Genomic DNA, 23,494 nt, shown 5'->3' on the forward strand with positions numbered 1-23,494 from the left:
TAATTTATTTATTTCAGATCAAAAGTAAGCAGCCTTCTTCCTGCAGCAAATCCTAATCGATATAACATGTTAAGTTACTTTGTCCACTTCAAAGGGATCCTGTGCCAGTAACCTAGACATTTCATCTATGGTGTGACCTCCATTTTGAGCATAGTGCTTTAAAACTGATATTCTTAAAACTAAGTGAAAACAAGTGAAACTAAGGAAAAACATTTTTTTTGACACACAATCATGTGATTATTATTGGCAAATGAAATTTCTAGAAAGCAATGTTAACATTGGAATGGTCACACGAATATATTTCAGAAAGCAAAGCTAATGTTTGATTGTGTTAGTCAATAAACTCAAAAGTGATCTAATCGATTTTTTTAAAAGTATTTTTATAAATGTGTACTTCATGGAGAGGCCATTCTTCTCTACCCATTCCATGGCAACAAGATGCCTTCATCCTAATGTTCTATGTCTCTTGAGAACCAACTTCCTGTGTCAGATCCATGTCACTAAATTCCTCATGACATCTGTGTCTTCACCCTTTCCATTTCTGACACCCTCCCTGCCATTTCATCTGTCCAAGCCTCCATCATTTGATAACATCTTCAAAACCCCTCCGACTGCCTGCTCCAAGGCATTTCCTCTATTACCACTGCCACACTCTCTCATGAGAGAAAGAGAGAATATTATGATGCTAGGACTTTCTGATCATTCTCAGCCCAACTGAAAGCAATCTGTTTCCTTTTCAGCATATTGGGATGACCTTGTAATGTCCATGCTACTACAATAAAAAAGTAAATGTTCAGGAGCTCCTCGAAGCCTACGCATTTATACATATAGAACAATACATGGTGTTTACAGACTGCCCCTGCAACTGCCCGTTGCCAAGGCAATCACCGTGTTCAGACAGAGAGGTGTCACCTACAGAACCCCCGAATACACATTCAACAAAAAAACAAACAGGGAAAAAAAACAGAGAGAGGCAGAAACATCTGGAAGGCAGAGAAAGCCAGCAAATGACCCATTATATTAAAAACAGATAGCTTTTGTTCGCTGGTGGGGTAACGTGTAGCGTGTTCATGCTGCTTTTGTACATCTTATAGCAATTCTTTAGAAACTGTTTTTGACAAGGGATCTGGGAGTAGATGGCCCCTTTACTGGGCATATTGAATCCCATGGGAAGACTAAAACAGAGGAACAGTCTGCAAAGACATGATAACAATGGACTCAAATCATACATTCAAAATCAAATTTCCTTGAGAGGTGAGATTCTTCTACCATAATTATTACTTATTTTCATTAAGTTTAGTTAATAATCTAATACATCGAGGAATGACAGGGCATCTCAGACCCGTCAAATGAACATCTTGTGCTATGTGGGAACTCCAGGACACTTCCCATGTCCTGGACAACCACAGGTGCAGGAAGTGACGTTAGCTGGAGGAGCTCGAGCTCCGGGTTTCACAGGTGCTCACAGGTTTGAGCAACAGCTGGCGTCACTGCAGTGTATCCACGAGGCTGAGACCTACGTGGATAGCACGTTTCTGGAGGAGGTCACCCCACAGCTTAAGAGAGTACAGGCAGAGAGGGACTGGGTGACCGCCAGACAGACAAGGACGGCCAGGCAGGTCCCCTGTGGGCTTCTCACTCTCCAACCAGTATTCGGTTCTGAATGCTGGTGAGGGAGAGGGTTCCTCTGGGGACTGCAGCCAGAGCCATGACCAGAACACCATGGGTGGCTCAGCTGTACGGGGGTGGGGGGGGGGTGTGGGGAAGGTCAGGAGAGCAATAGTGATAAGGGATTCTATAGTTAGGGGAACGGAAAGGTGTTTCTGTGGCCGCAGACGTGATTCCAGGATGGTATGTTGCCTCCTTGGTGCCAAGGTCAAGGATGTCACTGAGCAGCTGCAGAACATTCTGGACGGGAGAGTGAACAGCCAGAGGTCGTGGTCCATATCGGTACCAATGACATCGGTAGAAAGAGAGATGAGGTCCTGCAGGCAGATTTTAAGGAGTTAGGAAAGAGATTAACAAGCAGGACCTCAAAGGTAGTAATCTCCGGATTACTCCCAGTGCCACGCGCTAGCGAATGTAGAAATAGGAAGATAGAGCAAATGAATGCTTGGCTGGAGAGATGGTGCAGGAAGGAGGGCTTTAGATTCCTGAGGCATTGGGACCAGTTCTGGGGGAGGTGGGATCTGTACAGGCCATACGTGTTGCACCTCAATGTAGCAGGGAGGTTCGCTGTTGCGGGGGCGGTGGGGGGTGGGTTAAAATAATTTTGCAGGGCATGGGCACCAGGATGTAGCATTGGAAAGGAGAAACAATGTGCTCAAAGGACTGGAAGAGAAAGATAGCACTAGAATAAGAAATAGTACGGTATTAGGTGGGATCAGACGAAGAGAGAGTACAAAAAAGTCTAAGATTGGTTTACAGTGCATGTGTGTAAATGCACGAAGCGTGGTAAACAAGGTCAGTGAGCTGCAGGCGCAAACAGCCACATGGGAATATGATGTCATGATGATAACGGAGACCTGGCTCAAAAAAGGGCAAGATTAGTTACTAAATATTCCTGGATACAAGGTGTTCAGAAAAGATAGGGAAGGAAAGAAAGGAGGAGGGTGGCAGTATTGATTAAGGAGAATATTGCAGTGCTGGAGAGAGAGGATGTCCTGGAGTCGTCAAGGACAGAATCGATTTGGTTAGAGTTAAGAAGCAATTGAGGTGCCATTACACTACTGGGTGTATTCTATAGGCCACCAACTAGTGGGAAGGATATAGAGGAGCAAATTTGCAGGGAAATTACAGAGAGGTGCAAAAGCCACAGAGTAGTGATAACGGGGGACTTCAACTATCCTAATCTAGATTGGGATAATAATTATATAAGGGGCAAAGAGGGGGAAGAAATTTTGAAGTGTGTTCAGGAGAACTTTCTTGACCAGTACATTTCCAGCCCAACAAGAAAGGACAAGAAGAAAGGAGGCATTGCTGGATTTGGTTCTGGGGAATGAGGTGGGCCAAGTAGAGCAAGTGTCAGTGGGGGAACATATAGGGCACAGCAATCATAGTATCATGAGGTTTAGAATAGCTACGGAAAAGGACACGGACCACTCTAAAGTAAAAATATTCAATTGGAGAAGGGCCAATTTCAGTGGGATGGGAACAGATCTGGCCCAGGTAAATTGGAATCAAAGTTGGCAGGCAAAATTGTAATTGAACAATGGGCGGCCTTTAAAGAGGAGATGATTCAAGTACAGTCTAGGTACATTCCCATGAAGGAGAAAGGTACGGCAACTAAAGCCAGAGCTCCCTGGATGACAAAAGCGATAGAGAGTAAAATGAAACAGAAAAAAGGGGCATATGACAGATATCAGGTTGACAAAACAAGTGAAAACCAGACTGAATATAGAAAGTTCAGAGGGGAAGTGAAAAAGGAAATAAGAGGGACAAAGAGACAGTTTGAGAATAGACTGGCGGCCAACATAAAAGGGAATCCAAAAGTCTTCTATAGACTTGTAAACAGTAAACGGGTAATAAGAGGAAGGGTGGGGCCAATTACGGACCAAAAAGTAGATCTATTCATGGAACCAGAGGGCATGGCTGAGGTACTAAATGAATACTTTGCATTTGTCTTTACCAAGGAAGAAAATGCTACCAGAGTCTCAGTAAAGGAAGATGTAGTTGAGATACTGGATGGGCTAAAAATTGATAAAGAGGAGATACTTGAAAGGCTGGATGTATTTCAAGTGGATACGCCACCTGGTCCGGATGGGATGCATCCGAGGTTGCTGAGGGAAGTAAGGGTGGAAATTGCAGAGGTACTGGATACAATCTTCCAAACATCCTTAGATACGGGGGATGATGCCAGAGGACTGGAGAATTGCAAATGTTACACCCTTGTTCAACTAAGGGTGTAAGGTTAAACCCAGCAACTATAGGCCAGTCAGTTTAACCTCGGTGGTAGGCAAACTTTTAGAAATGATAATCCGGGACAGAATTAAGTCACTTGGACAAGTGTGGATTGATTAGCGAAAGCCAGCACGGATTTGTTAAAGGCAAATTGTGTTTAACTAACTTGATAGAGTTTTTTGATGAGGTAATAGAGAGGGTAGATGAGGGCAATGCAGTTGACATGGTGTATATGGACTTTCAAAAGGCGTTTGATAAAGTGCCGCATAATAGGCTTGTCATCAAGATTGAAGCCCATGGAATAAAAGGGGCAGTAGCAACCTGGATACAGAATTGGCTAAGGGACAGGAAACGACAGTTGTGGTAAATGGTTGTTTTCCGGATTGGAGGGAAGTGTTCAGTGGTGTTCCCCAGGGGTCGCTACTAGGACTACTGCTTTTCTTGATATATATTAATGACTTGGACTTGGGTGTACAGGACACAATTTCAAAATGTGCAGATGACACAAAACTTGGAAGTGTAGTGAACAGTGAGGAGGATAGTGATAGACATCAAGAGGACATAGACAGGCTGGTGGAATGGGCAGACACGTGGCAGATGGAATTCAACACAGAAAAATGCGAAGTGATACATTTCGGTAGGAAGAATGAGGTGAGGCAATATAAACTAAAGGGCACAATTCCAAAAGGGTACAGGAACAGAGAGATCTGGAGGTATATATACACAAATTGTTGAAGGTGGCAGGGCAGGTTGAGAAAATAGTTTAAAAAGCATACGGGATCCTGGGCTTTATAAATAGAGGCATAGAGTACAAAAGCAAGGAAGTCATGTTGAACCTTTGTAAAACACTGGTTCGGCTCCAACTGGAGTATTGTGTCCAGTTCTGGGCACCGCACTTTATGAAAGATGTGAAGGCCTTAGAGAGGGTGCAGAAGAGATTTACTAGAATGGTTCCAGGGATGAGGGTCTTTAGTTATGTGGATAGACTGGAGAAGTTGGGTTGTTCTCCTTGGAACAGAGAAGGTTGAGAGGAGATTTGATAGAGGTATTCAAAATCATGAAGGTCTAGACAGAGTAGATGCAGAGAAACTGTTCCCATTGGCGGAAGAGTCAGGAACCAGAGGACATAGATTTAAGGTGATTGGCAAAAAAAACAAATGTGACATGAGGAAAACCTTTTTACCCGGTGAGTGGTTAGGATCTGGAATGCACAGCCAGAGGGGGTGGTGGAGGCAGATTCAATCATGGCCTTCAAAAGAGAACTAGATAAGCACTTGAAAGCAAAAAATTTGCAGGGCTACAGGAATAGGGCGTGGGAGTGGGACTCGCTGGATTGCTCTTGCATAGAGCCGGCACGGACTCGATGGGCCGAACGGACTCCTTCCGTGCTGTAACCTTTCTATGATTCTATGATGATTGCATTGCCGTGACATCACAATTCATCATGAAAGCCAAAGAAACAGCATTCTCAAAACAAAGTTCTTTGCTGCTGGATTTCACTAGCAAAGCTTTTCAAAGAGCTAGAAATCTTAAGCTGCACTAGTTGCAATGTGGACTGCGCATTATTTTAATTCTCTGCTCCTTGCACAAATTTTACTTTAGATGGTAGAAATTCCAATTGGTGAAGTTCACGTAATGCACTCATACTACATTCCTGTGTGCGCTATTTTTACGCAGACTTCAACCCGTTTAAAATAAATGAGTTAATAACTGCGTTAAAATAAAGCGCACAAAAATGTTGTATCAACATATTAAGCAATCATACATGAACTTCACTAACTAGAATTTTTACCCTTAGGGGTCAAGTGATAAGTTTGATCACTTTCCTGGTAAAAATGCTCTTAAATATACTCCTATTTTCAGTATTTTCTTAGCCAGTCACAAAACTAAATGTGGTCTGCATATTCAATTTAATCAGTGGTCTTTCAAATTGCTGTCATCTTCATTTTGCAGAAGTTGGCGCCATCTACTGGATGAAATTATTTAATGCAATATTATTGGCAATACAGACAGAGTATTGAGTACTCTTGAGTGCACAAAGAACACTAATTCCCTGCAGGCCCCATTAAATTCTTGATAATTTCTTGCTATCTGGTTGCTGTTCTTTTAGTCACTGAAAATGAGAGAAAAAGTGATGGAATTAAGCCTGAAGCCTAGTGGTAAAAGCATCCACTTTGGATGCACTGACTGTTGAGGAGACTTCTCTTTTTTAAGGACGGATGCAGATGTTCCTGGTGCCACCACGCTAGGCGGAACTATATTGTGTCAAATACTTTTCAGATATTAGCACTGCGGATGGCATTGGATTCTGCCGTGACCCCTGCCACCTGTCTCAGATGATTCTCAGTGCCTCTAAGTGAGTATGATTGATGCTCATCCAGAATCTTTCTTTCTAGAGCAGGATTCCAGAGATCAGAGTCCTCAGGTTCAGGAACCAGGGACTGACTTCTCCAGAGCCTCTGTTCTCAGTGTCAGATCCCACTTTCATGTCTGAATCCCTGACACTAGTTACTTTCCCATCAAGGACATTTATCCTAGCCTAGTTCAGATGAGGCTCATCTGTCCCGTGTCACTCCTGTCCCAGAACTAGTCCCAATGTCCGAGAAATGTGAACCCTTCCCTTCTACACCATCTCTGCAACCATGCACTTAACTCCCTCATCAGACGAAAGGTCATAAACCTGAAACGTTAACTCTGTTTTTCTCTCCACAAATGCTGCCTAACCTGCTGAATATTTCCAGCCTTTTCTGTTTTTATTCCCTTATCCTACTATTCCTTTCAGCTCAAGCACAAGCATATTTTCTGCATGTGTGGTAATCCCAATGGAAAGTAAAATCGAGCAGGGTATAAAATGGGCAGCTGATTGGCCCTGTTGGTTTCCTGCCGGACGGGTTAGGTTAAAATTACCCCCTTAGTCTCTAGAATAAAAGCCAGAATTGAAACTTGGATCCTCTGCTCCCACAGTCCTGAAAGCTGTACCACATCTATGGCCAGAAAAGGAATAAGGAGGTAGACACCGTTAAAGCGCCTGTAATCAAAGAATTGTCAATAACCTGAATGCACCTCATGCTCTTCTGTCTCTGCTGGAGCAGAGTGCCCTTAAGATCCACAATGAAGAGGTATTGCATTGAAAATGATTAACTTGTTTTATTTTCTTCTTGTAATTATTGTCTTACCAATAAATTGTTAAATTAAAAATATAATTAAATAAGTTTCCAAATCTCTTCACTCCTTTTCCCTCCCAAGACTTGAATCTGAAATGTTACCTACCTTGTTCAAAGTCTGGATGAAATTTTAGTGGGGACAAGCAGTCAAACATCACCTGCAATTTATAGTAATTAAATATTTTATCCTACATTCTCAATGTGAGAGCAAACACAAGGCTATTGATGAGATGAGAATCAGTCTTCCCAATGTTAATAAAAGGTACTTAATGAAGATATGCAAAACTAGTTTTCTTCTGTCAATCTCAGGCAATGCTAGTTTTTTCACAACTTTCTCTCATTTTGTCCCTCTTCTCCTATAGATGGTGACATCCTGGAGTATGGGTACATGGACACTGGCAGTCCTCTAGACCCTCATTCAAGTCGTCGTTCTTCACGTGTGAACTTAGACAGTGAATGAGGGTAGGCTACTTGACAGTGGACATCACAGCAAAGACTAACTATGTCCTCACTCAACATCCTTACAAGTGCACTTTCCAGGAGAGGTCACTGGATTGTAATTAGGAGCAAGAGCCCATGGCTGAGTTTTCTCTCCCAAGCCTAGAGAAAGTGAGGTCCATCTTAGTGTCCCCACTGCTGCCCTGGCTAACTTAGCACAGATCAGGGATCAAACTTGGGGGCTTCAGGCTCACCACTGCACCAGATAATGCATTTACTAGTGAACCATTGGGAAGTCTGTTAGAAGGTTAATAGGAACTATGTTACTGGAAAGATGAACTATTATACCTATAGTCCTTGAAGAAATGTTCACTCTGAACTCATGGATTTTGGTGCATCGGCCTTCCTCATCTATATTTATCCTGTGATTGCACCAAGAAACTCATGACCATGCTCAAGTTTCATTTCGAGCGAATAGCGTGTGCTGCTTTGCCTGAATTTACATCGATGTTTGACTTTTTTTAAATGAAAAAAAATCAGAAAGACACTAAATTTTTTAGAAACTGAAAAATAGCTAAAATTAAACAAGAAACCTGAAAAAACACAAAAATAGAAACTCTAGATATACACGGTCAGCTTCCAGAGTTTTCAGGGACAGTCATAAAAATGCATTTCAGCACAAGCACCAACAATAAGGGGCTACTGACAGGCTCAGACAAGGATTAAAAAAAACAACAGAGCAGTATGGCATTTCTACCAACCCAGCATACGATTTTCATCTTAGTGTGCCTAAATGATAAAATCGCAAACTGGTCAGAACTTAATAGCTCATTTCTGTCTGCGCTGCTGCATTTATAGATCTTTCACACTTGTGAAATATCACCTCTATCTGTTTAAAGTTTTTACCAATTTTCATTTCAATATGCACCTTTTATATATTTTTTCTCTCAATGATGTACAGCATTTAGTTGGCTAAGCGCCTAAAAAGTAAATCTCTTTATTTATAGACAATATAGAAGTTTGGATATTAAACAAAATTACTCAGCTTATTATATATATATTCATTTATATAAAAAATCGTCTGTGGGCAAGGTAAATGTTTTCCTGCTTTAAAAAAAATGTATGGCCTCCTTTCTCTGCCATTGTTCTCACCTTTCGTCCTGCTGAGGTACAGTTTAATGGATACTAGTTACATTCTGAGACCTTGCTAAAGTGGCAATTTTCATGTTTGCATCTTAACAGTGAATGTTGGTAAGCTACTGCCACTGAAGCCATTTGTAGTGCCTCTGCCTCTACACCACTTCAGATCTCTCCTGATCACTCCTGATAGCGATCAGGAATGGTAGAAAATTTTCTAATCTCTAACCGTGGCAGCCAATACTAATTGTAATGCCCCTATCACCAACCTGGCTTCAATCAGCTAAGGGTATCAAGGAATATGGAGTTAAGTCGGGCAAATGTAGTAGAGGTACAGATCAGCCACGATCTAATTGAATGGCGGAGCAGGCTCAAGGGGCTGAATGGCCAACTCCTGTTTCTATGCAATTCAACACAACCAGGGATCATATGTGGGACCTTCCTGGCTCAGGTAATCACGGACTCAATCAGCTAAGTAATTGGGGGTGAAATATGCTTTTAAAATTATTTTTGACCCCCAAGATGTTCCACAGATTTATATAAACCTAAATTTTCTTTTAGCGTGTTTCTGATTTTTAGAATTATAGGTTCTATGTATGCAAAAGCAAAACTTAATAAGTTACTGGATCAAGATGTAGACTCGTGACTAAGGTCAGAGCATATGAAGTCAGGGAACAGATAGCAGAATGGATAGCAAGCTGGCTACAAAACAGAAAACAGAGAGTATGGGTTAAAGGGTAGCTACTTGGATCGGCAAAAGGTGGGAAGTGGTGTTCCACAGGGATCGGTGCTTGGACCACTGTTGTTCAGAATTAACATCAACGAGTTGGACTCGGGAATTGGAAGTACAATTTCAAAATTTGCAGACGACACGAAATTGGGGGTGTAGTTAATACAAAGGAAAAATGCATTAAGATGCATGAATTCATTAATAAACTTGCAGAATGGGCGTGTAATTGGCAAATGAATTTCAATATAGATAAGTGAGAGGTGGTGCATTTTGGTAGGAAGAATAAGGAGGCCACATATTGCTTGGATAATAAGAGTCTAAATGGGGTAGAGGAGCAAAGGGATATCGGGGAACAGATGCACAAATCACTAAAAGTAGCGACGCTGGTTAATAAGGCCATAAAAAGGCAAACCAAGCACTGGGGTTCATTTCTAGAGGGATAGAATTGAAAAGCAGTGGATGATGAAAGAGATAGAGAGTAAGATGGAGCAGAAAAAGGGGGCATATGACAGATGTCAGGTTGATAATACAAGTGAGAACCAGGCTGAATATAGAAAGTACAGAGGAGAAGTGAAAAAGGAAATAAGAAGGGGAAAGAGAGAATATGAGAACAGACTGGCGGCTAACATGAAAGGGAATCCAAAATCTTTTATAGGCATATAAATAGTAAAGGGGTAGTAAGAGGAGGGGTGGGCTGATTAGGGACCAAAAAGGAGATCTATTCTAGGAGCCAAAGGGCATGGCCGAGGTACTAAACGAGTATTTTGCATCTGTCTTTACCAAGGAAGAAGATGCTGCCAAAGTCACAGTAAAAGAGGAGGTAGCTTAGATACTGGATGAGCTAAAAATTGATAAAGATGAGATACTAGAAAAGCTGGCTGTATTTAAAGATAAAGATAAGTCACCCGGTCCGAATGGGATGCATCCTAGGATGCTGAGGGAAGTAAGGGTGGAAATTGCAGAGGTGCTGGCCATAATCTTCCAATCCTCCTTAGATACTGGGGTGGTGCCAGAGGACTGGAAAATTGCAAATGTTACACCCTTGTTCAAAAAAGGGTGTGAGGATAAACCCGGCAACTACAAGCCAGTCAGTTTAACCTCAGTGGTGAGTAAGCTTTTAGAAACGATAATCCGGGCCAAAATTAATAGTTACTTGGACAAGTGAGGATTAATAAAGGAAAGCCAGCACAGATTTGTTAAAGGCAAATCGTGTTTAACTAACTTGATAAGAGTTTTTCGATGAGGTAACAGAGAGGGTTGATGAGAGCAATGAGGTTGATGTTGTGTATATGGACTTTCAAAAGGTGTTTGATAAAGTGCCACATAATAGGCTTGTCAGCAAAATTGAAGCCTATGGAATAAAAGGGGTAGTGGCAGCATGGATACGAAATTGGCTTAATTACAAGAAACAGAGAGTAGTGGTGAATGGTTGTTTTTCGGACTGGAGGAAGGTGTTCCCCAGGGGTCGATACGAGGACCACTGCTTTTATTGATATATATTAGTGACTTGGACTTGGGTGTACAAGACACAATTTCAAAATTTGCAGATGACACAAAACTTGGAAGTGTAGTAAACAGTGAGGAGGATAGTAATAGACATCAAGAGGACATAGACAGGCTGGTGGAATGGGCGCACACATGGCAGATGAAATTTAACGCAGAGAAGTGCGAAGTGATACATTTTGACAGGAAGAACAAGGAGAGGCAATATAAACTAAAGGGTACAATTCTAAAGGAGGTGCAGGAACAGAGAGATCTGAGGGTATATGTGCACAAATCTTTGAAGGTGGCAGGACAGGTTGAGAAAGCGGTTAAAAAAGCATACGGGATCCTGAGCTTTATAAATAGAGGCATAGAATACAAAAGCAAGGAAGTTATGTTGAACCTTTATAAAACACTGGTTTGGCCACAAATGAAGTATTGTGTCCAATTCTGGGCACCGCACTTTAGGAAGGATGTGAAGGCCTTAGTGAGGGTGCAGAAAAGATTTACTAGAATGGTTTCAGGGATGAGGGACTTCAGTTACGTGGATAGACTGGAGAAGCTGGGGTTGTTCTTATTAGAGCAGAGAAGGTAAGAGGAGATTTGATAGAAATATTCAAAATCATGAAAAGTTTAGATGAAGTAAATAAAGAGAAACTGTTCCCATTGGCGGAGGGGTCGAGAACCAGAGGACACAGATTTAAGGTGATTGGGAAAAGAACCAAAGGCGACATCAGGAAACGCTTCTTTTATGCAGTGAGTATTTATGATCTGGAACTAGCCACATGAAAGGATGGAGGAAGCAGATTCAATTGTGGCTTTAAAAAAGGAATTGGACAAATACTTGCAGAGAAAAAATTTGCAGGTCTACGGGGAAAGAGCGGTGGAATGGGACTAACTGGATTGCTCTTACAAAGAGCCAGCATGGGCTTGATGGGCCGAATGGCCTCCTTTTGTGCTGTTACCATTCTATGAAGTTATGTTAAACTTCTATAGAACCTTGGATAGACCACACTTGGAGTAATGTGCACAGTTCTGGTCTCCATTTTATAAAAAGGATATAGAGGCTTTGGAGAAGGTGCAAAAAAGATTCATAAGGATGATACCAGAACTGAGAAGATATCCTTATCGGGAAAGACTAAACAGGCTGGGGCTCTTTTCTCTAGAAAAGAGAAGGCTGAGGGGTGACCTGATAGAGATCTTTAAGGTAATGAAAGGGTTTGATAGGGTAGATGTAGAGAAAATGTTTCCACTTATGGGGAGTCCAAAACGAGAGGTCATCAATATAAGATAGTCACTAATGAATCCAATAGGGAATTCAGGAGAAACTGATATACACAACATCAACTGCACTATACTCATCAACCCTCTCCGTTACTTCATCAAAGAACTCAATCAAGTTAGTCAAACACAATTTGCCTTTAACAAATCTGTGCTGACTTTTATTTTTTAACCCATACTTTTCCAAGTGCCAAATAATTTTGAACCAAATTATTGTCTCTAAAAGTTTCCCGACAACCGATGTTAGGCTGACTGGCCTGCAGTTGCTGGGTTTATCCCTCTTCCCTTTTTTGAAAAAAGGTGTAACATTTGCAATTATCCAGTCCTCTGCCACCACACCCATATCTAAGGAGGATTGGAAGATTGTGGCCAAAGCCTCTGCAATTTCCACCCTTACTTCCCTCAGTAACCTAGGCTGCATCCCATCTGGACCATCTCTCTAATTTGAGTACTGCCAACCTTTTAAGTTCCTCCTCCTTATCTATTTTTATCCTATCCAATATCGCTACTACCTCCTCCTTTGCTGCTACATTGGCAGCATCCTCTTCTCTAGTGAAGACCGATACATATGTGTATTCATTTATTACCATACCCTCTGCTTCCACAAGTTCTCCTTTTTGTCCTTAATCGGCCCACTCTTCCTTTTACTATTTATATGTTTATAAAAGACATTTGGGTTCCCTTTTATGTCAGCCACTAATCTATTCTCATTCTCCCTCTTTGCCCCTCTTATTTCCTTTTTTGGATCTCCTGTGTACTTTTTATATTCAGCTTGGTTCTCCAATGTATTAAGAACGTTACATTTTTCATAAACCTCCTTTTTCTGTTTCATTTTAATCCCTATATCTTTAGTCATCCAGGGAGCTCTAGCTTTGGATGCCTTTCCTTTCCTCCTTGTGGGAATTTGTCTACTTTGTACCCGAACCACTCCTCCTTGAAGACCTCCCATTGTTCAGTTACTGTTTTGCCTAACGATTTTTGATGCTAATCCACCTGGGCAAGATCCCTTTTTAACTCACTGAAATCAGCCCTCCTCCAATTAAGTTATTTTTACACTTGATTGTTCCTTGTCTTTTTCCATAACTATTCTAAACCTAAGGTCATTATGATCACTGTTCCCTGAATGCTCCCCCACTAAAACATGCTCCACTTGCCCCACTTCATTCCCCAGAACTAGATCCAGCACTGCTTCCTTCCTCGTTGGGCTGGAAACACACTGATCAAGAAAGTTCTCTTGTACATATTTCAGGAATTCATCCCCTTTGCCCTTTACACTGTTACTATCCCAGTCTATATTGGGATAATTGAATTCTCCCATATCACTACTCTATAGTTCTTGCATTTTTCTGTAATTTGCCTGCAAATTTGCTCCTCTATCTCCTTCCCACTATTTGGTGGCCTATAGTATACACCCAGTAGCGTAATAGCTCCTCTATTGTTCCTTAATTCTAACCAAATAGATTCTGTCTTTAACCCCTCAACTACACCATCCCTTTCTAGTGCTATGATAGTTTATTTGATCAATACTGCTACCCCCCCACCCCCCCCACTTTCTTTCCTTTCCTATCTTTCCTGAATACCTTGTAGCCGGGGATATTAAGTACCCAATCTTCCCTTTCTTTGAGCCAAGTCTCTGGTATTGCCACTATATCATGGTCCCATGTGGCAACTTGTGCCTGCAGCTCACCAACCTTATTTACCACGCTACGTGCATTTACACACCTGCACTCCAAACTCATCTTAGACTGCCTCGCATTTATCCCATATCTGATCCCTCCTAATGTTTCCACTACCGACATGTTGCTCCCTAGCAGTCAGTCCAATGCATTCAGCAATTGCTGGTGCACATAAAGCACCTTTCTTTTAAAGGATGGGTCCCTAAAGTCTGCATCAGACCCCATTCATTTTTTTTGCTGCACTGCAGCCAGGTCTTGGAGATAGTGCTTTTGGCATTGACATTTTCCGTCCCCTCTCTCCATGCCTATTGACTAATTTACCTTGCCATCCATTGCCCATTGGAGGGGAAGAGGACCTACTTCCTGCTGCTCACTTGGCCAATCAGCACCTTTACTGCTGCATCTTGCCTGCTGCTGCACAATCTTGCTGTCTGCTATCTACCATTGTAAAAAGCATGTTCCCTTTAAGGTGCTGCCGGACGCCTTTAAGTAGTAGCCACCCTGACCAATTTCCCACCCTCCCTATTGGCAAGCTTTCTGTTAGGAGTGTATTTCACATTGGCAGGTCAATGGTTTCATTCAAATTAGGCACGGCCACAAAAATGGCACAGGCTCAATGTCAATTCCTTCAAGCAGACACCCAATTCCCACCCATTTTAAACTGGAGAAGAAAATCACCTCCCTTGTCTTTAAAAACCACATCCGAAAGGAGTAGGATAAGTAGCCATTTGTTATTGGCATGCCTATTGGCGAATCACTAATGGGAAGGAAGTCAGTATCACAGCCCTCCTCCTGGCTGGGAACATAGAGAAAAGAACAAAGGGACACATGATCAGTTAGATTTTAAACAAGAGGCTGTGAGGTGCAGGCCTGTGCCTGGATCTGGATGCTAAAATGTAGGTGGTCAGTTTCTGCAGTTAGAAATCATCTAGAAAAAAAAGGTAATGCAAAAACAATTAAGTCAGCCTTTGAAAAGAACGTGGTTTATTATTTTTTCCCCGTTTATTGAGAGAAGTGAGATGGCGTGAAGTTGAACCTGCTTTGTCTGTAACTCTGTATGTTCACTTGAAATAAAGCAGTTTAACAATTCATATCTCATCTTTCTCAGTGTTTCTCATTCTGCCTTTGAAAAGATTGATGTGGAGATGCCGGTGATGGACTTGTATATTCTGAGACCTTGCAGGTAACACCTGTCTGTCTGCACACTGATTGCCTTGGCAACGGGCAGTTGAAAAAACTGTCTGTAATCACCAAGCATTGTTCTGTGAATTATAAATGCGATTTCATTTCGAGGATTTCATTTCGTTCACCTGAGGAAGGAGGAAGCCTCCGAAAGCTTGCGAATTTAAAATAAAATTGCTGGACTATAACTTGGTGTTGTAAAATTGTTTACAATTTGAAAAGATTGGAGAAGCATATGTGAAAAACATGAATATCCAGTTCAAATCACAAGGAGTTTCTATTGTTACACCCACCCTCCCAGGTTACTCTATCGTATAATTCGACATTGGGCAGTACAGGCACTGAATATAAGGCACTCCAGCCATTTACGGGAGTGACCAGTACCGCCGTACCCAAGAGACTATCCAAGGCAGACCCGAAACCTGTAACAATGTCCATTTGAAAAACATATTCCCTCTGCTCTCTGCCCCATGCAAATTTGCTTATTGATCAGGCTAGCTAGTGTTGTGCCAAGGTTCTCATTTAGCCATGTAACAAAAAGATGCTCCCCCGACTGCCCATATGTTTTGTACTGTGCTGTACAGGTCAAGACGGTCCCAGATTCAATCTCTTGTACATGCTAATTTAGCTGATCTCAGTGGGGTGATAGTCGGAGTGTTACAGCTGGCCTTGGCATCCTTGACCAGTGAGGGGGAAATTCAAAAAAATCAGCCAGAGCCCTGTTCCTGATCATGAGCCATGTGTGAACGTTGGGTGAGGACTGTATCAAGCTCTGGTATGATGCCTCCCAAGATTGACATAAGTGGAATTGGTGCCTCATTATGATTCACCACCATCAAGCGGGGCATGGTGAAGAGGCGAGAAAATCAGAATAAGCAAAAGCGGCTGCAAACTGCAGTTGTGTTTTAATGCAATTAACACTGATAGCTGGTGTTCTGGTCACACAAGGCCCTAATTAGAAAAAAACATGTTACAAATGCTTTACATTGGTACAGGTACCATTTTAAAGGGGAATTGGCTTCATGAAGACCTTGGAATATCTTGTTTTGTTCAGAGACAAGAAAAACCCATGTCACTTCATTCCAATTTTATGCTGATCGCGTGATTCCACAATGCTATAATGATGTACTATAATTTAAGTAAATTATGTTATGAGTTTGTAAAGAAATATAAAACCTTTTTATTAAGATGGCCAAATTAGGTTTTTAAAAATTAATTCTCAGGGTGTGGGCGTCACAGGCAAGGCTGGGATTTATTGCCCATCCTTAGTCGCGCTGAGAAGGTGGTGGTGGGCCTTCTTGAACCGCTGCAGTCTGTGTGATATTCTTTGTAGCGGTTTGATGCAACTGAGTGGCTTGCTAGGCCACTTCAGATGACAGTGAAGAGTCAACTACGTTGGTGTGGAACTGGAGTCACATATAGGCCAGACCGGGTAAGGACGGCTGGTTTCCTTCCCTAAAGGACGTTGGGTTTTTATGGCAATCTGACAGCTTCATGGTCACTTTTACTGATAACAGCTTTTTATTTTTAAACTGATTTCAAATTCTCAAACTGCCATGGTGGGATTTGAACTCAGGTTCTCTGGAAGGATGAAATTACCATGTATCTAGATAAAGAGAAAATAGTTATAAGCAGCCAGCGCAGATTTCAAAAGGGTCGATCATGCTTAACAAACTTATAGAATTCTTTGAGGAGGTAACAGACATGGTAGATGGGGGAAATGTAGTGTACAGGGTCCTTAAGAAAACCGTTGACAAGGTACCACATAGAAGATTACTAGAGAAGATCAAGGGGTATGGAATTAGGAGAAGGATAGCAAACTGGATTGAAAATTAGGTAGAGGAGAATGGGAGTTAAGGCAGTTTTTCAGAATGGTTGGAAGAGATAGTGGTGTCCCACAGGGTTGAATTCTGTGGCCATTACTGTTCACTGTGAAATATCAATGATTTGGATGTAGGCCTAGAGTGGGGTCGGAATTTGAAGATCATACCAAACTAGGAGGTATAAGTAATTCTCTAAAAGACCAAATGAAGCTGCAACAGAATGTTGATAAGAACGGGGAATGGGCTAAAAAGTGGCATATCAAGTTCAATGTCTTTGTATGAGGTGACACATTTTGGCAAAATAAGTAACAGCAGTAATTATACTCTGTTTGATGCTGTTGAAAAGCAGAGGGATTTGGGGGTATGGGTTCACAGGACATTAAAGGCAGCACCTCAGGTTGATAAGGCTTTAAAAAAAGCTAATAGAATTCTAGTTTTATCACGAAAGGTATAAAATATAAATGCCGAAATGTAATGGTGAGCCTATATAAAACCTTAATAAGACCTCAGTTAGAGTACTGTGTGCAGTATTGAGCTCCAAACTGCAGAAAGTATATTAAGACTTCAGAGAGAAAGAAATCCAGATTCACTAGGATGCAGCCTGGTATGAGGAAATACAAATACAATGAAAGGCTTCAGAAATTAGGTAATTTTTCATTAGAACAGATTATGGGGCATATGATAGAAATGTTTTAAATGATGAAAAGATGGGACAGGGTAAATAAAAGCAGACTGTTTCCAGTATTGGATGGGTCAAGAACAAGATTAAATGCAGGAGATTTAGAACAGAAGGTGGAAGAAACTTCTTTACAGAGACTTATGAGGATGTGAAATTCACTTGCAGGGTTAGCGGTTGAGGCACTATGTCAACATTCAAGATTAGATTGGATTGGTTGGTGAAGAAAAAAGTGGTTGATGTGATATGGGAACAGGGTGGGTAAATGTGATTAGAACTATTTGCTCTTGTGAAGGGTAAACACGGGCTTGTTGGGCCAAATGGCCTGTTTTTATGTTGTAACTTCCATGTATTTCTATGCATTAGGAGCCCTAAAATCATTCCTAAAGCAGTTGGCCCAAAACAAGGACACAAGATTCTAACTGTGGCCTAACAATGACTTGTATAGGTTTAGCATTATTACCTCTTTGATTTTATATCAGCTTTGGCTCAGTGGTAGCACTCTCAACTCTGAATCAGAACATTATGCGTTCAAACCCTATTCCAGAAACTTAAGCACATAATGTAGCCTAACATTATAGTACAGTACTGAGATGAGATGTTAAACCGAAGCCCTGTCTGTATGATCTGGTGGATGTAAAAGATCCCATGGCATTATTTGAAGGGAGAGCAGGGTAGGTATCCGAGCCAACATTTATCTCTCAACCAACATCACCAAAAAGTCATTTAGCTCATTGTTGTTTGTGGAATCTTGTTATGCGCAAATTGGCTGCCGCATTTAGCTACAGTACAACAGTGACTACACTTCATTGGCTGTGAGGTGCTGAGACATCCTGAGGACATGAAAGGCGCTATATATATGCAAGTTATTTCTCTCTTTAACCAAAAAATGGAACACATATAGGGTATAAGTTTGCAGCTGGTGTCGTGTTTCCTTTTTATTTTCTGGTTCACTTTCTCCCTTCTCTCTTCTCCTCTCCTGATGACACTGACTCCTTTACAGATTCAGACAATAGTTCCCCTCTGGTGGTAGTTGGTCCAAGCAGCCATTATTTGTGAGTGTCTGCAGGCTATTCAACAATGGGAGCCTCACAGCACATGCTAATCCTGTCTGCCCACGGTGTCCATACATGCACACTTGCAGCAGAAGTCAATGAGTAGTAACGGAAGCAGGAATTTTGACCAATTTCCCCCTCCCCAGCCCAGAAGGACTGCAGTCAATTTTTGCGTCCCCCCACCCCCCTTCCTCCTTTGCTGTTTTTTTCCCTGGTATCAAATGACTCAGCACAAACTCTGGATCCAATATAGGACCTTTCTAGTCTAATCTGCTCAGGGGGTGGTGACCTACCCACTTCGACCGTTGAAAATCGAAAGGAAAGATCAAATACATAAGTAGGTGAGTAATGGTGCTTGTCCCAGTAACCGTTTGTAATCATTTCTCGCGCATCGCTGCCCAACTGCACATTACTGGACGTTTTTTTTTCCTAAACCCCGCCGGGGCACTCCAGCCACACAAGGCCATTTACCTGGAGCCGCCGAGATCGGGGGTCTGTGCCTCGAGCTGGAGGGCGCCGCTTGAATCCACCACTTGGCCAAATGTTTTCAGTCGCAACTGCCGGAGTGTCACCATAGCAACACCGAAACCGTGACCCGTGGCAACCAGAATGTTAGAGTCCCGCCTCCCCGCCCGCCTGTCTCTGCCGGTCACGTGACCCGAAGGCGGACGCGGGCGACCCAGCTGTGGGTGGCACCTTCCGGAAAGAGCAACGAGGGATGGTCCATGCTCCAAATGTCTTCTCTGTTCTCAGATGCTGACTGTTGCCAGCCTTTTCTATTTTTGTTTCAAATTTCCAGCATCTGCGGTATTTTGCTTTTTGGAAAGATTATAGTTTGTTTTGGGCCAAGCCAGAAACTACTCTGCATTTTTCTCCCTTTAAGTATAAATACTGGCACAGACCTGTTGGGCCGAATGGCCTGTTTCTGTGCTGTAAATTCTATGTAGTAAATTGTCACAGAGGAATACTTAGTAAAATAAGCACCAGTGGCAATAATTGTAACATACTTTCACTAATAAACTCTCACAGCAAATTGTACAGAATTCAAACGGTACTGTTAACGTAAGGAACATCCCAAGGTACTTTAGAAATAGGCGTAAGGAAAACACTTGCTGAACCAGCAAGGGAGGTTAGATACACTTTACTGCATTGACTCTGGTCTTTTATGTATTTCGCCTTCATCCTATCATTGGCACTAAAGTCTTCAGCGGCCTTCCACGTCCTACTTTCTGGAATTTTTTTTTTATTCGTTCACGGGATGTGGGCGTCGCTGGCGAGGCCAGCATTTATTGCCCATCCCTGATTGCCCTCGAGAAGGTGGTGGTGAGCCGCATTCTTGAACCGCTGCAGTCCGTGTGGTGACGGTTCTCCCACAGTGCTGTTAGGAAGGGAGTTCCAGGATTTTGACCCAGCGACAATGAAGGAACGGCGATATATTTCCAAGTCGGGATGGTGTGTGACTTGGAGGGGAACGTGCAGGTGGTGTTGTTCCCATGTGCCTGCTGCTCTTGTCCTTCGAAGTGGTAGAGGTCGCGGGTTTGGGAGGTGCTGTCGAAGAAGCCTTGGCGAGTTGCTGCAGTGCATCCTGTGGATGGTACACACTGCAGCCACATGCGCCGGTGGTGAAGGGAGTGAATGTTTAGGGTGGTGGATGGGGTGCCAATCAAGCGGGCTGCTTTATCTTGGATGGTGTCGAGCTTCTTGAGTGTTGTTGGAGCTGCACTCATCCAAGCAAATGGAGAGTATTCCATCACACTCCTGACTTGCGCCTTGTAGAAGGTGGAAAGGCTTTGGGGAGTCAGGAGGTGAGTCACTCGCCGCAGAATACCCAGCCTCTGACCTGCTCTCGTAGCCACAGTATTTATATGGCTGGTCCAGTTAAGTTTCTGGTCAATGGTGACCCCCAGGATGTTGATGGTGGGGGATTCGGCGATGGTAATACCGTTGAATGTCAAGGGGAGGTGGTTAGACTCTCTCTTGTTGGAGATGGTCATTGCCTGGCACTTAGCTGGCGCGAATGTTACTTGCCACTTATGAGCCCAAGCCTGGATGTTGTCCAGGTCTTGCTGCATGCGGGCTCGGACTGCTTCATTATTTGAGGGGTTGCGAATGGAACGGAACACTGTGCAGCCATCAGCGAACATCCCCATTTCTGACCTTATGATGGAGGGAAGGTCATTGATGAAGCAGCTGAAGATGGTTGGGCCGAGGACACTGCCCTGAGGAACTCCTGCAGCAATGTCCTGGGGCTGAGATGATTGGCCTCCAACAACCACTACCATCTTCCTTTGCGCTAGGTATGACTCCAGCCACTGGAGAGTTTTCCCCCTGATTCCCATTGACTTCAGTTTTACTAGGGCTCCCTGGTGCCACACTCGGTCAAATGCTGCCTTGATGTCAAGGGCAGTCACTCTCACCTCACCTCTGGAATTCAGCTCTTTTGTCCATGTTTGGACCAAGGCTGTAATGAGGTCTGGAGCCGAGTGGCCCTGGCGGAACCCAAACTGAGCATCGGTGAGCAGGTTATTGGTGAGTAAGTGCCGCTTGATAGCACTGTCGACGACACCTTCCATCACTTTGCTGATGATTGAGAGTAGACTGATGGGGTGGTAAATGGACGGATTGGATTTGTCCTGCTTTTTGTGGACAGGACATACCTGGGCAATTTTCCACATTGTCGGGTAGATGCCAGTGTTGTAACTGTACCGGAACAGCTTGGCTAGAGGCGCAGCTAGTTCTGGAGCACAAGGCTTCAGCACTACAGCTGGGATGTTGTCGGGGCCCATAGCCTTTGCTGTATCCAGTACACCCAGCCGTTTCTTGATATCACGTGGAGTGAATTGAATTGGCCGAAGACTGGCTTCCGTGATGGTGGGGATATCGGGAGGAGGCCGAGATGGATCATCCACTCGGCACTTCTGGCTGAAGATGGTTGCAAACGCTTTAGCTTTGTCTTTTGCACTCACGTGCTGGACTCTGCCGTCATTGAGGATGGGGATGTTTGCAGAGCCTCCTCCTCCCGTTAGTTGTTTAATTGTCCACCACCATTCACGACTGGATGTGGCAGGACTGCAGAGCTTTGATCTGATCCGTTGGTTGTGGAATCGCTTAGCTCTGTCTATAGCATGTTGCTTCCACTGTTTAGCATGCATGTAGTCCTGAGTTGAAGCTTCACCAGGTTGGCACCTCATTTTTAGGTACGCCTGGTGCTGCTCCTGGCATGCTCTTCTACACTCCTCATTGAACCAGGGTTGATCCTCTGGCTTGTTGGTAATGGTAGAGTGAGGAATATGCCGGGCCATGAGGTTACAGATTGTGCTGGAATACAATTCTGCTGCTGCTGATGGCCCACAGCGCCTCATGGATGCCCAGTTTTGAGCTGCTAGATCTGTTCTGAATCTATCCCATTTAGCACGGTGGTAGTGCCACACAACATGTTGGATGGTGTCCTCAGTGCGAAGACGGGACTTCATCTCCACGGGGACTGTGCGGTGGTCACTCCTACCAATACTGTCGTGGACAGATGCATTTGCGACAGGTAGATTGGTGAGGACAAGGTCAAGTAAGTTTTTCTCTCGTGTTGGTTCGCTCACCACCTGCCGCAGGCCCAGTCTGGCAGCTATATCCTTCAGGACTCGGCCAGCTCGGTCAGTAGTGGTGCTACCGAGCCACTCTTGGTGATGGACATTGAAGTCCCCCACCCAGAGTACATTTTGTGCCCTTGCTACCCTCAGTGCTTCCTCCAAGTGGTGTTCAACATGGAGGAGGACTGATTCATCAGCTGAGGGAGGACGGTAGGTGGTAATCAGCAGGAGGTTTCCTTGCCCATGTTTGACCTGATGCCATGAGATTTCATGGGGTCCAGAGTCAATGTTGAGGACTCCCAGGGCCACTCCCTCCTGACTGTAGATCACTGTACCGCCACCTCTGGTGGGTCTGTCCTGCCGGTGGGACAGGACATACCCAGGGATGGTGATGGAAGAGTCTGGGACGTTGGCTGAAAGGTATGATTCTGTGAGTATGGCTATGTCAGGCTGTTGCTTGACGAGTCTGTGGGAGAGCTCTCCCAATTTTGGCACAAGTCCCCAGATGTTAGTAAGGAGGACCTTGCAGGGTCGACTGGGCTTGGTTTGCCGTTGTCGTGTCCGGTGCCTAGTGGTCCGATGCCAGGTGGTCCGTCCGGTTTTATTCTTATTATGACTTTTCGTAGCGAGATTTTACAACTGAGTGGCTTGCTAGGCCATTTCAGAGGGCAATTAAGAGGGAAATTAAGAGGGCAATGGAAGTTAAATAATTTTGAACAGTAAAAATCATTTTGGAAGTCTAAACAGGCATTTGGAGATGTTATTTCGCTAAACTCCTATTATCATAAACTTGGTTTGTTGCCAGGAAAGAAAATGCAGTGGAAAATTTGTAAATATAAACCTTTCTGAAGGCTTGGTCAAAGTGATAGTTTTTGAGAGAGGTTTGAAAAGAGAGGTTTAGGGAGGGAATTCCGGAGTAGGAAAACTGTTGTGCTAATGGTCTGATGAAGGAGAAATGCACAAAAGGCCAGAGTCAAAGCAGTGGAGTGTTGGGGGGGGTGGGGGGGAAGAGATATAGGGCTGGAGGACATTGCAGAAATAGGGTGGGGCAAGGAAATAGGGAATTTAAAGATGTGGACAAGAATTTTAAATTTAATGTGTAGTGAAATCAGGAGCCAATGTAAGTCAGTGAGGTTGGGAGTGATGGTTGAGTAGGACTTACAGCGGGACAGGATGGCAGACTTGGCATAGTGTTGCTCAAGTTGAAGTTTATGGAGGAAAGGAAGCCAGCAAGGAGGGTGTTGTAGTAGTTGAGTTTAAAGGTGACAAAAGCATATATAAGGGTTTCTGCGCGGGAAGGACGGAGGCAAGCAATGTTGTGGAGGTGGAAGTAAGTGTTTTTTGTGGTGGAGAGGTACATTGCTAC

At 43.4% G+C, this 23,494-nt stretch overlaps 1 protein-coding gene across 3 annotated transcripts in view; it reads right to left on the reverse strand.

Moving 5' to 3' along the window:
• The window catches only part of c7h7orf57 (chromosome 7 C7orf57 homolog), a 111,069-nt gene extending 91,874 nt beyond the window's left edge, over window positions 1-19,195 (reverse strand). The window contains exon 1 of one of the 3 annotated variants that reach the window (XM_067987432.1): window positions 19,016-19,195. The gene's annotated coding sequence lies outside the window, so the exon portion shown is untranslated. The remainder of the gene's footprint in view (window positions 1-19,015) is intronic. The other 2 variants (XM_067987430.1, XM_067987431.1) reach the window with 2 other exon arrangements.
• Window positions 19,196-23,494: the final 4,299 nt, after the last annotated feature.

Source organism: Heptranchias perlo, chromosome 7, assembly GCF_035084215.1.
Source record: "Heptranchias perlo isolate sHepPer1 chromosome 7, sHepPer1.hap1, whole genome shotgun sequence".
Lineage (NCBI taxonomy): Eukaryota > Metazoa > Chordata > Chondrichthyes > Hexanchiformes > Hexanchidae > Heptranchias > Heptranchias perlo.